Source organism: Herpailurus yagouaroundi, unplaced genomic scaffold (genome assembly GCF_014898765.1).
Source record: "Herpailurus yagouaroundi ecotype Mexico unplaced genomic scaffold, PumYag 164, whole genome shotgun sequence".
Taxonomy (NCBI): domain Eukaryota; kingdom Metazoa; phylum Chordata; class Mammalia; order Carnivora; family Felidae; genus Herpailurus; species Herpailurus yagouaroundi.
The window spans coordinates 33,028,585-33,041,338 of NW_024412405.1; positions in this window are offsets into that span (position 1 = coordinate 33,028,585).

The following is a 12,754-nucleotide window of genomic DNA, read 5'->3' on the forward strand; positions in this document are numbered from 1 at the left end:
AATAAATAAACGTTGAAAAAAAATTAAAAAAAAAATAGAACAATTATAACAACACACTGTAATAATAGTTACATGAGTGTAGTCTCTCTCTCTCTCTCTCTGTCTCTCTCAAAATATCTCATTGTGCTGTACTTATCCTTCTTCTTGTTTTGATGTGAGATGACAAAATGTCTGTGTGATGAAATGACTTGAGGTGAACGACGTAGCCAATGTGCTGAGCGTTAGGCTACTACCCATCTGGCAGTTCGGCAGAACTGGGGGATTCCGGCAGAATCCAGAACTGGCAGCAGGGGGATTATCTGCTTCTGGATGGTAAGTAACTGAAACTGCAGGAAGTGAAACCATGGATAAGGAGGGACCACTGTGTCAATCCAACAAATCACAAACTGGCATATAAATGTGAATTCGTATAATAGTAAGTACATCTTGGTATGCATAATGAAAACCCACACGTAGCGACACTCTCAATGTGCACAAGAAAGTCAAGATTTTTGTGAAATGTAAAAGGAGGTAGTGCCAGTCTGCAAAATTATATACAGCTCTGAGTTGAAGTCAACAACTATTTCATTGAATAACCTGCAGCTAATGTCTGATTAATGACTCTTAATTACCAGGAAGCACTTTAAAAATATGAAGAGCCATATAAATGTTAAGAATATTATCTTCAAAAGTCTCTAGTGCTTTCCTTCAGGCAGGGCAAACAGCTCTTCATTCCCATCTGCCTGTGCATTTATTTTCACTCACCATGAACAATGCCTTCTTTCTTACAATTTTATTTCCTTATTTTTGCAACTCAGAACTAGCTCTCCAGGAGAGTGTATGGCATCTCTGCATGTTTTTTCCTGTGCATACATACCGATAAGAAAGCTTAATTTTTAAGTCAGGCACAGTAAGAGATTAATAACAATAATAAAATAGGATAGTTAATAACAATATACTGTAATAAAAGTTATATAGCTGTTGCTCTCTCTCTCTCTCAAAATATCTTATTGTGTTGTATTCACCTGTCTTCTTGTGACAATATGAGATGGTATAACACCCACATGCTGAGATCAGGTGAGGGGAATGACACAGGCACGTAGCATGTGGCTACTCTGGACCTTCTCACGGTTCATCAAAACGAGGACCATCTGCTTCCAGACCATAGGTGACCATCAGTAACTGAGACAGCAGAAAGCAAAACCACAAATAAAGGAACTATTATTGTATTCTACAGCTTGCCACGCCATGGAATGTGCCTTGAAAAAAGTCACAAAACATATAATTCATTAGAGAAAGCAACAGATCACCCACAAGTGGCATTATCCGCCAATGGGTAATCGACCACCTTAGCTTTCCTGGAGGGAGCCATACGAAATACTACACAAAAAGGAAAAGATAAAATCATAAGCAAAACAAAGTTAAACTAAGTGCTCTCTATATAAAATGAGATATTCTCAATTACAAAAATATGACAGTTGCCATTCAATATAAATTACTATCCTTCATCACTCTGTCAGGCACACGTTAGCTGCCCGATGTGTTCCCACCTGCTACCCATTTGCCCCAAACACAGGAAAAGCATCGTCAAGTTTTCTCAAAAGAATCCACTTTTATCCCCCCAAAAAGAGAAATGTCTATTGCAACGACTATTCTGCTAGGACTTGAAGAACAGAAGCAGAGAAGAGTAACTGCCAGAGCACAGACAAAAACCAACTTAAAAATTCATGGAGCACATTTTTCTTCCCCCCAAATTTCCTAAAGCCATGCTGCTCCCAGAGCTTTCATTCCGGATCATCCCACCACCCCCATTCGTTTGTATCTACCTGTTATGCACATACATTTCCTTTCTTGTCCTATCTTGTGATTAGGGGACTCTCTTTTCCTTCCCGGGCATGCCCTTTGGGTCTTACTCTCCAACCCAAGCAATTTAATGAAGTTCTCCCCGCCACACACAACAAAATTCTCCCTCCCCTGAGAGAAGTCCTGGCGAGGAAACTTTTATCTTGTTACGCTTTCTCTTTCTCTCTCTCGCTCTCTCTTTTTAAACCCAGACTATCTTGGGTATACATTGATCTGCTTTAGTGAAGCTGAAAAGAAATTGAACCACTAGAATAAATGTTTCTAAAAGAGGATGTATTTCTGCTTTGCCCATCCCTCACTCTTCTCCTGCCTTCTACTTCCCAGTCAGGAAAAGTTCAGAAAACATGGAAAAACACTAGGCAACGTGGCTAAAGAGCAAAGGAAGCTGGTAACCACTTCCATTGCTGATTCTGACATCAAAAGAGTCTAACTTTAGGGAGGTGGACTTAAAAGAAGATGGTTATAATGCTGGTTTCAGGGAATCATTCTGGAAAAGTAGGACTCTGTGAAGCAAGTGTCAGATATTATTATCCATTTGTTACTCCAGCATTGCAGTGGGCAGCACGAATCACTTTTATTTGATAGGTCTTTACATAGGAAATGACCCCTGAATCCTTTATTTCCACTTGTGCATCACCCCACTTAGCCTCTGTAATGTATCCTCGCTTGGCCCAAATGTGCTTAAAACTACAATCTGGTGTTATAAACACACACGCGCGTGCACGCGCGTGCACGCACGCACACGCACACACACACACAGTGCCTGGAAAATCCAGTCTGTGGAACACAGTCAGGGCAGGTGCAGAGCCAGCAGGGTCTGCAGAGTTTATCTCCAGTTTCTTCCGTCTCCTCGCCCGGGGTCCTTGCATCCCTCCTGGTGATACCGCCACAGGAGGACCTCTCTCTGACTAGCTACAGCCAAGTTTCTAAATCTCTTTGTGGCTCAGTTTTCCCATCCACCTAATGAATGTAGTACCATTGAACTGATAGCGTTGCACTCACCATTTAAAAAGTAACAATAGGGGCGCCTGGGTGGCGCAGTCGGTTAAGCGTCCGACTTCAGCCAGGTCACGATCTCGCGGTCCGAGAGTTCGAGCCCCGCGTCAGGCTCTGGGCTGATGGCTCAGAGCCTGGAGCCTGTTTCCGATTCTGTGTCTCCCTCTCTCTCTGCCCCTCCCCCGTTCATGCTCTGTCTCTCTCTGTCCCAAAAATAAATAAACGTTGAAAAAAAATTAAAAAAAAAAAAAAAAGTAACAATATATGTAAAATACTTAACACAGCCCCCAAAACATAGTGGACACTCAATAAACACCAAATATTGTTTTTGTTGTTGGTATCACTTGACTCTTTGACCAAATTACAGAGTAAAAGAGGCCACGGGAGAATCCACCAGCCTCCCTCCAAAACCATATTCCCTGAGAGACAGCAAAGACCTCCCTATCCCAACCAAACCCACTCCACTTCCTTCCAGAAATGTTAAGGTCTTTGCCAACCTCCGAAGAATTGCTACCGTGCCATCAGTCTGAAAGAAGTACAGATAAACAACATGTGAGAATCAGAACACTGCTTTTACTTCCCCCATCCATAAACTAATGGGCACCACAACAAGCCAGAAAAAAAAGCAGTTTCAAGATAAATTTCTGTTAAGGACACTAGCTTGCCTCGCTTGGCCCACTCAGAACCTTGCAGGCTGCCATGAGACCCAGGGGTCCGTTTATAACAAAACCAGGAGGGTTTCTTAAATTCAGCTGTTCTAAAAGTTGACTGACAAGAACAGTCCACATCTCTGAGATGTATATTTTACTATTCATAATTATAAAACATGAATCTCACAGGGTATGAGGTAGATTTTGATATTAGTTAATAATTTCTCCTCACTCTAAAAGATAATATTAATTTTTTTTAGTCTGCCTTTAGGCTGGATTCTCATCTGTGTCTCCTATGGTTCTTGTCCTGTGCTACCCATGTTGGAAACTTTGTTTTTGAGCCCCAGGACCTTCTTACTGAATCAGTGCCTTTGTATCAGCTGCAAAGTCATGAGTTTATGAATTTATTTCTATATGTGAATATAGTAAACTCCTGCAGAGACTTGGACATAAGCGTTGGCACATCTCTGCTGTTGAATAGTGTGTACCAAAGCCAGCTCAAGGTTCTTCTTATCAGGGGAGCAGGAATATTCTTGGAGAGGCTCTCTCCTCCTTGTGAGTAGACTAAGAACTCTGGCAGTCTGCAGGGAAGAGGTCAGTCCAACGTCCGCACTCGTATGTGGAGAGCCAGAAAATCAGTGGGCGACTGCCATTGCTTCCCCCTGACACAGAGGGAGTACCGGTCCCCTGCTGACTCAGACATCCATGAGGTCATGTGAGTTTTTGAGAGAAAATAATCCACTTCTTTTATTTTCAGCAGAGGGCAATTCCACTGACATGTGCTTTCAACAAATATTCATTGAGCATCTCTAGGTAAGGCAGATACAATGGTGAAAAGGACAGCGTCACCCTTACCTTCCTTGCACTGACACTGATGACAAGCAGAGCATGTTTATGAAGCCCCGACACTCAGACTTCACTCACCAAAAAGCAGTGAGGCCAACACTTGTAGAAAACGTCATCTTTGATCTCATGTTCTCTCTCCTCATGTTCCTCTGGCACTTTTCTTAGATTGCTTTTATTTTATTTTATTTTATTTTATCTTATTTTATTTTATTTTATTTTTAAGTTTATTTGTTTTTGAGAGAGAGAGAGAGACAGAGCGTGAGCGCAGGAGGGGCAGAGAGAGAGGGAGACACTGAATCTGAAGCAGGCTCCAGGCTCTGAGCTGTCAGCACAGAAACCTAACGCGGGGCTCGAACTCACAAAGTGCAAGATCACGACCTGAGCCGAAGTCAGAAGCTCAACCAACTGAGCCACCCAGGCTTCTCAGATTTTTATTTTATATTTGGTTTTATTATTTTTATTTTATTTTATTTTATTTTATTTTATTTTATTTTACTTTTAGTAAAAGCACATGAAATGTGTCCCCTTACCAAGTTTCTAAGTATACAACACACTATGGTAGACTATGGGCACAACGTTGTACAGCAGATCTCTAGAACTTTGTCATCTTGCCAGACTGAAATCTTACAGTTTAAAGCCAGTTGATTTAGCAACTCCCCAGTTTCTCCACCACCACCCCTGCCCCACCCCCAGCTCTGGAAACCACCATTTCACTTTTTGATTCTATGAACTTGACTACTACGGATACCTCATGTAAGTGGAATCATGCAATACATAGCACTCTGCACAGATCCAATCTCATCTGATTGATTTTTTATTTACTTGATTTAATTCATTTCCTTCTTTATCTCTACATTTCTTAAATCACAGCTATTTAAAAACAGGACACATCTGCTTCACCCACACTTACAATACATTCACCATCACCTGAAAAAGAAATATTGCCAACTGCACAGAAACATTTGGAAGGGTCCAAGCCCTGCTGGTACCCACTGGCCTCCTCTTACCAAGGTTTTCAAGGTTTTCAGTTTAACCATGACATTGTATTTTAGAGCTTTTCTAACTCAGACTCCAGAAAGAACCCTGGAATATCAGTAGCATCTTCCTCGGGTGGCCTGAGGAACAGAGGTGGCAGGGTCTATCTGCAATCCCGTGGCCCAGTTAGCACACATGTGGCTTTAAATTTGGGGTCTCATTTCATCCAAATAGCCAAGCGTCCCTGCTAAACAGCACGGTGGTGCACAGAGTAATTACGGCAAAATGCTGCGCCTCCCTATGGGCTCTGGCAGCACAGGACAGTCTTTTAACAACTCCTCTCCCATCCGCTGTCTTAAGGAAAACAGAGGAGCGGAGGCCAGTGGGGGTGGTCATGAGCCTGCATCCCCTTAGTGCCCAGAAGCGGCTGTGCTCCCGTCTGCCTGCACATTTGGGATGCCAGGTGGGGAAGGAACCCCGAATCTTTCCCTTCAGCTGGTCTGGCCTCGCACCCCTGCCGGGTTAGTCTCTGTGAGAGCCAAAGAGCAAAGAGCCTCCTCGCATAAAACAGGCATTATGAATGCATCTGTTTCGCCAGCTCAGCAAGGCAGCGTGACTGGAGATAAATATTTTTGGCAAATAGTACAACAACTGCTGTCACCGCGTAGGGACACAGTAGTGCCTGAGCAACACAAATAAGTTACTTGGACTTTGGAAATCAAGAGTCGGAACATCAAGAGATGATGGATGGCAGCAGAGAATGAGGCGAAGGGAACGGCTCATGCTCTGCAGGACTGGAAAAGGTTCTTTTCCTTCTGGGAAGCTTTGAAAAACTGGAGGCACAGGAAGGCCAAGGTCTTTGCTCCCTGCCCACAGCCAGATGGATGTGCCACCAGCAAGCACCTGGGCTCTGGGCTGAGGCAGAGGGAGGGGATTAAAGGGCTCTATCTCCAAAGTCAAAAAGAGGCCTTTGCATTCAAGGTGTGATGCATTTAGTAACTTCCTTTCTTCTGAACATTTGCTTTCCATTTCGAGTCAGCTCCCGTGGTCCCTGCAGAACTTTGCAATCTCTCTTTGAAAGGCAGAATTCACACAGAGAGAAGGAGGTGTCCACTCGGGCAGATCAATGGAGTTTTCACCTCAGACAGAAGTCAATTAAATAGATTGGAGGACTTTGGGACTCACAGCCTGAAAAGGTCATGGGTGTGTGTGTGTGTGTGTGTGTGTGTGTGTGTGTGTGTAGGTATGTGAGCATGTGAATGTGTATACACGTGTGTGAGCATGAGTTTGTGGGCATACTCCCACTCTTTTTACTGTAGTCAGGGAGCTGGTCTATTCTGCTCACTGATGAAGCACTGAAACTTTCACCTTGAGATCAACGACTGTTAACTGCACTCATTATAGATGAACAGACTGACACCCCTTGAGTTTCCAGAGAGTAACAGAAGCCCTTCAATCCGCCTGGTGCCCCACAAAATGGCTTTACAGCCATTCCCCAGGATATTCCAGGCTCCTCCCTCGGAGCCTTTTTCAAGACTGACAACTTCTCTTCTTCAGGAGTAACACTGCTATTGCCAGGGACAATCTGCTCCAAACTTTCTGCTCGTTGTTCCAGCTTCCAGAGGTGAACTACTACTTATCCAGAATGTCCACTACCCTCCTGTCTCTTCATTTTTCCTGAAATTTCAACTGCTTCTCATGGTGGTTTGAACCCCAACCACGCCCTGACCTGAAACACCGATGAGGCCAGCTCACCTTGGGATCAGTTTTATTCTTTCACACCTACTAACTGTTGTGAGACACACAACACATTTTACCTCTAATCCTATGAATTCAACAGGCAATAGCACAAACAGGTTAAGGACACAGGCCTTAGAATCAGTCTGCCTCGGCTCATAATCCCAGTTTCTCCATTAGCCAGTTGTGTGGCTTTGAATTAGCAGCTTCATGCTCCCACACATCAGTTTATTTATCTGCAAAATGGGAATGATAGCAGTACCTGCCTCATCAAATAAGTGTGAGAATTCAATGAGTTAACACAAGGTAAGATGCTTTAAAAATCTTGGCACAAAGGTTACTTGTTATTACCTATATGAGAGCTCTGCCAAGTGTATCTTATTCCAATATTCTAAAGGATGAAGCCAAGCCTGGAGAAGTGAGGAGGCTGCACGGAGAGTAAATGGCAAAGCTACATTTTAAATTCAAAAGAACCATTCTCCAGAACCTACGCTCTTGCCTCACTACATGCTGACCCTCCCTTCAGTGACACTCACAGCTAGGCTTTTGTTCTAAGCCTTACCAACTCCTGGGCATAATGAAAGGTAGCCCAAGTAACGGTAACAGTTGATGATGATAGTTATGATTATAAAAGCCTGGGTTTCTCTGCTCCACTCCCAGCACATACCCCCGACCACAAGCCTTTTCAAAAGAGAAAAGTGATTTTTTTTCATGTCTTCTGCAGGCAGGAGGTGGAGGGGAAAAAAGAACAAAATGAGACAGGTGAGTCAGGAAGTAAAGAGACCGTGACATCTGGAAGAGAAAGAAACATCTCATTTTCTGAAGAAAAAAAGTATATTTTCTTGGGGTGCCCAGAAGGCTCAGTAAGTTCAGCTTCCGACTTTGGCTCAGGTCATGACCTCACAGTTTCTGAGTTCCAGCCCCACGTCCGGCTCCGTGCTGACAGCTCAGAGCCTGAAGCCTGCTTCGGATTCTGTGTCTCCCTCTCTCTCTGCTCCTGCCCCGCTCACACTCTGTCTCTCTCTGTCTCTCTCTCAAAAATAAGCCTTTAAAAAAAAGTATACTTTCTTTATTTTCATTTTTAAAAAAGCTTTCCCTGTGTGGCCTTTTTTTTTTTTTTACATTAGTTTTGTATTTGAATTTTTCCAAAAATTTGGAAGACTTTTTTTCTAGTGATTACATTCCTATCTATGACTTTACATAATATATTTAATCCTCTGTTTCTTTTAAGGAGTAGAGGTTTTTTAGAATTATTATAGGTTAAAAATCATTCCTTTATGGTTTGTGCTGCAGGGATCCTTATTTAATAAATCCTTGCCTACTCAAAGTCACAGGGGTGTATTTTTGCAGTACCAATTAACTTTATGCTTTGACCAGTGATGAAATTAGCCCATATATTTTTCCTTTCCTTTCACCTCCCTCTACTCTGCTGCCCCATTGAGCTGATGATATTATCATTTTAGTGTTCGCCTTTGTAACGGAAAGTATACTTGTGCCTTTATCTAGAGGATTACCAAGAACAAGCCTGCGGGAACAGCCTGTGCCTGGTACTAGCAGTAAGAATGCGCATTGTTCACTAGAAAATTTTAAAACAAAAATAAAACCAACTACAAGTCAGTCGGTCACTATCACCCACATTGCACCAGTAATACATGTCAGTGATAAAATATTCTTCCTCATAAGGAGACACCACTCCCACTGCTACATACCCTTTTCCATGTCTCTCAGTTGTTTTATCAGCTTTATAGAATATCTTTTAATGCTTCACAGTAAACGATGAGAAAAACAACAAAATGATCATAAATTGTTGTCTCTTCATGCTTTTATTTTTTTTTAAGTTACTATAATCAAACAATTATTGACTGATTTCTTTCTTTTTTTTTTTTTTTTTTTTTTTTTTTTTAATTTACATCCAGATTAGTTAGCATATAGTGCAACAATGATTTCAGGAGTAGATTCCTTAGTGCCCCTTACCCATTTAGCCCATCCCCCCTCCCACAACCCCTCCCGTAACCCTCTGTTTGTTCTCCATATTTATGAGTCTCTTCTGTTTTGTCCCCCCTCACTGTTTTTTATATTATTTTTGTTTCCCTTCCCTTATGTTCATCTGTTTTGTCTCTTAAAGTCCTCATATGAGTGAAGTCCTATGATATTTGCCTTTCTCTGACTGACTAGTCTCACTTAGCATAATACCCTCCAGTTCCATCCACGTAGTTGCAAATGGCAAGATTTCATTCTTTTTGATTGCCGAGTAATACTCCATTGTATATATATACCACATCTTCTTTATCCATTCCTCCATTGATGGACATTTGGTCTCTTTCCATACTTTGGCTATTGTTGATAGTGCTGCTATAAACATGGGGGTGCATGTGTCCCTTCGAAACAGCACACCTGTATCCCGTGGATAAATGCCTAGTAGTGCAATTGCTGGGTGTAGGGTAGTTCTATTTTTAGTTTTTGGAGGAAACTCCATACTGTTTTCCAGAGTGGCTGCACCAGCTTGCATTCCCATATTCATGCCTTTCTAATATTTGTCAGGGTTTATACCATTCATGCTGTGTTCTGTGGCCATATTTGTTTTTGTGCAATGAAATAGACTCAGTGCACACCACCATTTTTCTGTATTTGCCATTTATCTCCTGATTAGCTGAGGTTTATCCTCTCATAGTTTTTTAAAGAAGGGGTCAAAAATTCCCTGCATTCTAACATATTACAAAATGTGTGTCATGCTAATACAGGCATAATATTTTGGCTGGGTATGAAATTCTTAAGTGCTGCCCAGTATTTTCTGTGAAGAAGCCTAAGTCTAGATTACTGTGTTTGGCTGGAATTTTTCTCTTTTACTTGAGGTTTGCATGTATCATTCTGGGTAAAAGGTTTCCGGGAAATAGCATGCTCTTTCAAACTGTAGATTTTTCTTTCATCCACAAAATTGCCTATTTTTCTGATTCATTATCTCCATTTTTCCTCTTTAGGACACAACTAATGCATATCATTTTTGACTATTTATTCTTTCTAACTTTTTGCTTCTATTTCAGCATGCTCATTTTTATCATGCCCCTTATTGTATTTTCATCAATGTCTGGTTGCTGTTTTGCTACTAATAGTTTTGCTTTAGTTCTACAGCAGTTTTTCTTTCTTTTTTATTTCTATTTGGCTTTGACTTTTTCCTGAACTCTACCAGCTTACAGTCTATCTTTGTACTCTCTAACCAGCTCCCCTTGATGCCTTATATTTCTGCTTTGTCTCTTTTCTGTGTTAGAGAAATAGCCTCTTTAATTTTTTTTTAATGACTGGTGAGTATCTGGGTATAATATTCATCTGCAATGTATTTCTAGTGAGCATTCACTATCAGCAACTTGTTTTCCTTTTCTTCTTCTATTAATAACTGTACGTATTTATGGTTTTTTCCCATCATTTGAATGAGGTAAGTTTTTCATGAACAAATTGTATATATGAGGGTCGTGTGGGAAAGGAGCCAGGACGTGGTTTCTCGTGTCCCATGGGAGTATCTATGAGCTTTTTGAGAATTTACTTTTCCCTAGCTGTGAAGTTCATCAGTTGTAGAGAGGTTTATAACGTAAAGACTCCCAGAGTTCCACCCATGATCACAAGGACAGAAAGCTTCTTGCAAATTGTTTTACCTATGTAATTCTTCCTTTGGTCTTGTCCTTCATTTCACAGAACAATACCAAGCAGAGGGAAGACATCTATGCCAGCCGTGAACCTTGTTCCCAATTTCCTCCAAGAGCTTTATCCTCTAGGTGAAACTCTACCTTAGAAAAGCACACAGGTTTCTGGGATCTACTCACATGGACATCTCTTTCATTCCACCCCCACCCATGGGTAGATCACCCCCACCGTTATAATACTTCACCTGCTGTGTTGTTCCAAATATATGTTATCTCTCACTTCTACTGGAGACAGATATTAGGTTTCCATTTCTCATTCTTGCCACTTTTGGACAAGCCAAAAGGGGAAGAGGGACATCACAATTTGGTATCATCGTCTTCAGAATGGAAATTACTAGATCTTAAGAGAGAACCAATTTTGTAACTAAAAATGACAGAGATCAATAAAAAGAAAGGAAGAAGAAGAAGAAATTTCACTTTCCAGTAGAAAATCTATTCTTCACAAAGAAACCCACAAGAGTCAGTACACACTCTCGGGTATTGGTTGGCTTTTCACTCTAGTTACTATTTTTATCAGGAAATCCATGACTAAATCATCTTGTCTGGCATAACTTGTTAACAAGGAGGTCATGTTACTTCAATCCTAGGTATTTGTCATCTCAATAGATGCTAGCAGTTGACAGAAGTTTTAACTCATAGAAGCAGAAAATAGAATAATAATTTCCAGGTGTTGGGGGGAGGGGGAAATAGGGAATTATTTATCAATGTGTATAAAGTTTCAGTTATACAAAGTGAATAAGTTCCAGATATTTCTGTATAACATGGTACCCGTAGTAACAATACAGTATATGCACTGTAAAATATGAGGATCCATTTGATGTTACATATTCTTCCCATCACATTCCCCACCTCACACACACAAGAATACGACACTTTTGGAGGTGAAGGAAATTCCTGGTATCTTGGTTGTGGTGATGGTATCCCAGGTATATGCACAGGTCCAAATTTCTCAAGATGTATACATTACATGTGTGGATTTTTTGTGTATCAATTATACCTCAGTAAAGCTAAGAACAACACAAAAAATAAACTAAAGTTTTCTTTTAACTGCAATGTGACTGTGACTTATCCCATGATAGTATTGACTACATTGATTTTGTTTTATTTAAAAATAAAATTCTAACGTGAGAACAGAGAATTAATTAATGGAGGAGAAGAACTAGTTATATCCACCGACTGTCAGCCTTTTTTATTTGTGGGTGACAGAAAGACTGGTGAGACAAGAGAATTTTCACTGCTGAAAGCATCATAGAATTAGCTGTCACACTTGACATTAATGTTAATTGTGGACAAACTGAATCTTCTGACAGATTTTCTGCAGCCAGTAATTTAGTAAAAGTGCTATGCTTTGGAACACCAAGAATGTCAGCTAAAGGTCAGCTTCCAGGGCATTGAAATGACCCCTTTCTGTAACAAGATGTTAAAATTGGACTCTTTATGCCTTAGTCTAAAGCTGGAGAAAGCAAACAATAGGTACTAAGTACCCCTGCTTTACAAAGTGCAGGGCATGATCGGCTCTGCAGAACTTGCAAAGTGAATGACAAGAAATCAGTGTTGCAGGGGCGCCTGGGTGGCGCAGTCGGTTAAGCGTCTGACTTCAGCCAAGTCACGATCTCGCGGTCCATGGGTTCGAGCCCCGCGTCGGGCTCTGGGCTGATGGCTCAGAGCCTGGAGCCTGTTTCCAATTCTGTGTCTCCCTCTCTCTCTGCCCCTCCCCCATTCATGCTGTGTCTCTCTCTGTCCCAAAAATAAATAAACGTTGAAAAAATAAATTTTTTTTAAATTAAAAAAAAAAAAAGAAATCAGTGTTGCCATGATTTTTTATCAACTCTCTTGAGGTATAAAAAAGATGAAAGTTAAAGGGATTGCAGAGAAAAATTACTCGAAAAAATTACAAGATCTGGAGGGCTATAATATTTTCTCTGCCCTTCCTAGAGGGGAAAAAGGGCAAGTAACAGAAGCATCTAGCAAACGGCTAAGAGCATCTAACTTTGATTGCTTAGCATATGTGAG